This window comes from Trichosurus vulpecula, chromosome 3 (genome assembly GCF_011100635.1).
Source record: "Trichosurus vulpecula isolate mTriVul1 chromosome 3, mTriVul1.pri, whole genome shotgun sequence".
Lineage (NCBI taxonomy): Eukaryota > Metazoa > Chordata > Mammalia > Diprotodontia > Phalangeridae > Trichosurus > Trichosurus vulpecula.
In genome coordinates, this window is record NC_050575.1 from 442727407 (window position 1) to 442730731 (window position 3325).

The window sequence follows — 3325 nt, forward strand, 5'->3', positions numbered from 1 at the left end:
TAATTCTGATTTTTGATTCATCCAGCCTAACATTTTGCATAATGCAGTTTGCATGTAATTTGAATAAATAAGGTGACAAGATACAGCTTTGTTGTACTCCTTTCCCAATTTAAACCAATTATTAAACATTTAGTTTTATCAATTCCTTCCTGACCTGCATACAAGTTATTCAGAAGATAAGTAAGATGATCTGACACTTCCATCTCTTTGAGGACTTGCCACATTTGTTGTGATCCACACAAAGGCTTTAGCACAGTCAATGAAACAGGAGTGGATTTTTTTTCTTCCTAGAGCTCACTTGCTTTCTCCATACTCCAACAAATGTTGGTGATTTGGTCTTTAGTTGCTCTGCCTCTTTGAAAACCAGTCTATACTTCCTATCATTCTCAGTTCACCTATACCTGAAATCTAACTTGCAGAATCTTAAGTATAACCTTACTGGCATGTGAGATGAGCTCAACTGTTCAGCAATTTGAACATTCTTTGGCATTGCCATTCCTTAGGATTGGGACATGAAAGGATCTTTTCCAATCCAATGGCCACTGTTGAATTTTCCAAATTTCTTGGCATATTGAGTGCAGCACTTTAACAGCATCAAATTTAAGATTTTTTTTAGATTTTTAAATAGCTTAGCTATAATTCCGTCACCTCCACTAGCCTTACTGTTAGCAATGCTTCCTAAAACCTACTTGACTTAATTCTCCAGGATATCTGGTTCTAAATCAGTAAGCACAGCCTCATGGTTATCAGTGGTGTTACATAGCTCTTCTACTTCCTTTTCTTAGTCTCTTTTGCTTTTGTTAAGTTGGTACAATTTTAGTCTTTTATCACGCCCATTTTTGCACAAAACGTTCCCTTGTCAGCTATAGTTTTCTTGAAGAGATTGGTTGTTTTTTCCCCATTCTTGAATTTTCTTCCATTTCTTTGTATTGCTCATTTAAGAATACCTTATCTTTCCTTGATAATCTCTGAAATTCTGCATTCAGTTTGGCATATCTTTCCTTTCTCCTTAGCTCTTTGCTTTCTTCTTTCCTCAGCTACTTGGAAAGCCTCATCAGACAGCCATTTTGCTTTCTTCTTTTTCATTGGGATTTCCATTGTTGTTACCGCCTCCTGTACATCACTGTCTATAAGTCTTTAGGCATGCTATATACCAAATATATTCCCTTAAATCCATTAATCACCTCCACTTCATATTCAGAAGCGGTGTTATCTAGGACCTATACAATCTGATGGTGTTGTCTACTTTCTTCAATTTAAATCTAAATTTTCCAATAAGAAGTACAAGATCTGATCCGCAGTCAGTTCCTAGTATCATTTGAATTGACTTTATAGAGCTTCTCTACCTTTGTCTTCGAAGTGTATAATGAATCTGATTTCAATATATTTTTAGCTCTTAAAAATGTATTGAGAATATACCAGCTCCAAGTTAGTTTAGAAACACTAGGTAGCTTCTTCATTTGCAACACGGTCTCCTTTGAGTGGTTCCATGAAAGCTTTCTTCTCTTCCACAGTCTGGAACTAACCATGGTCAAATTTGGATATACTGTTGATAAACTTCAAGTCCATCTTTTCCAGAGCACGAAGTTTGGTCTGGACAAGCAGAGACTTTAGCTGGGTGAGGATGCGCTGATTGGTCCTGATGACACAGCTTTTCAGCATGATAAAGTCATTGGTCACTTCACTGTAGCGGACAAAGCCTCCCAGAGGGTTGATGCTCTTGTCAGACAGATCATAATCGGTGGACGTGTTGTTTTTGATCAGCTCGCCATCCTTGACCCGGTAGCCCTGGCCAACCTTGTAGATCTTTTTGTTGATCTTGGTGCGATGGTGGTAGCCCTTCTGAGCAGCTCGAGACACAGAGAAGGCTACGTGGGCCAGATGCCAAGCTCTAATACACAACACCTTACACAGGCCTTGGTGGGTTTTTTGAGCCAGTTTCTTTGTGTGACAGCAGCTAGTGACACCTTTGTAACTCTTACCCTTGGTCACTGCAATGACATCAATCATCTCGCCCTGCCCAAATGCAGTGGACACAGCTACCTGCTGCTTCAGCTTCTTGTGGGCCCAGTGCAGTTTCTTAGAAATGCTGCTGCCATTCACCTGGATTTCCATCAGGTGAGACTTCTTCTGCATCTGAGGGAACAGGAACATCTGGGTGTGGGCAATGATGCCGATCACCTGGCAGTACTTCTTCATGCTTTCGAATTCTTTCTCCAGCTGCTTTTAGCCATCATCATCCTGCCACTTTTTGCAGTACTTGGTGAAGGTCTTATTCTTGGACTTACGCCAGTTCTTGTAGAACCACCTCTTACACTTATCACCGATATGCTCAGCAAAGATGGTTTTGAAGCTCCACAGGCCTCATGGGGTTTGCACATAGCCCAAATGCCTACAATGACCAGGGGAGCATCTGCAAGATGGTGACGGCCTTAACAAGTTCCTTCTTGTTGGTGTTTGAGCCAGACCTGTCCACCTCTAAAACAATGTGGGTGATGCCTCCCTTATAGCCCAGAAAGGCTGTCAGGCAGAAGGGTTGTGGTGGGGTCATCTTTGGAGAAGCTCTTCACCTTTTCCTGGTGCCTGCTGTTTCTCTTTTGAGGTAGGAAGCCCAGATACCCATGCCTAGGAGCAGAAGAATTCCTGTGGGACATGCTGCTGCTACACCTGTGGCTACTGCCCAGGTGAGTAAGGAGAGCCTGATTTCAATATTAACTATCTGGTGATGTCCATATGTTGAGTAACCTTTGGGTTGTTGAAAAAGAGTGTTTGCTATGATCAGCAAGTCATCTTGACAAAAAAACTCTATTAGTGCCCTGGTTCATTTTATACTAACTTGCCTGTTTTTCCAATTTTCTTTTGATTTCCTAGTTTAGAATTTCAATCCCCTATGATGAATGTGACCTCTTTTTTATTTGTTATTTCTAGATGATGTTGTAGGTCTTCCTAGAACTGATCAGCTTTGGCTTCCACCATTGGCAGTTGGAGTATAGACTTGCATTACTGCAACGTTGAATAGATACAATTTTGTCATTTTTGACATCATATCAAAGTACTGCTTTCCTCCCCCTTTTATTAACTATTAGGGCTCCTCCATTTTTATCCAAGACATTCTTGCCCACAATAGTATATGCAATGATCACCTCAATTAAATTTATGCATTTCCATCCATTTAAGTGCAATCACACCCACAATGTTGTTGTTTAAGCTTTCCCACTCTTGTCTGACTGCACCCAGCCTACCTTGGTTCATAGATCTTACATTCCAGTTTCCTACACAATATTGATCTTTATAACATCAGACTTGCTTTTCATTAACCTTCTTT

General features: G+C 40.5%; 1 pseudogene; it reads right to left on the bottom strand.

The window, feature by feature from the left end:
• Positions 1-1443: 1443 nt before the first annotated feature.
• On the bottom strand, positions 1444-2654 carry LOC118844641 (annotated as a pseudogene).
• Positions 2655-3325: the final 671 nt, after the last annotated feature.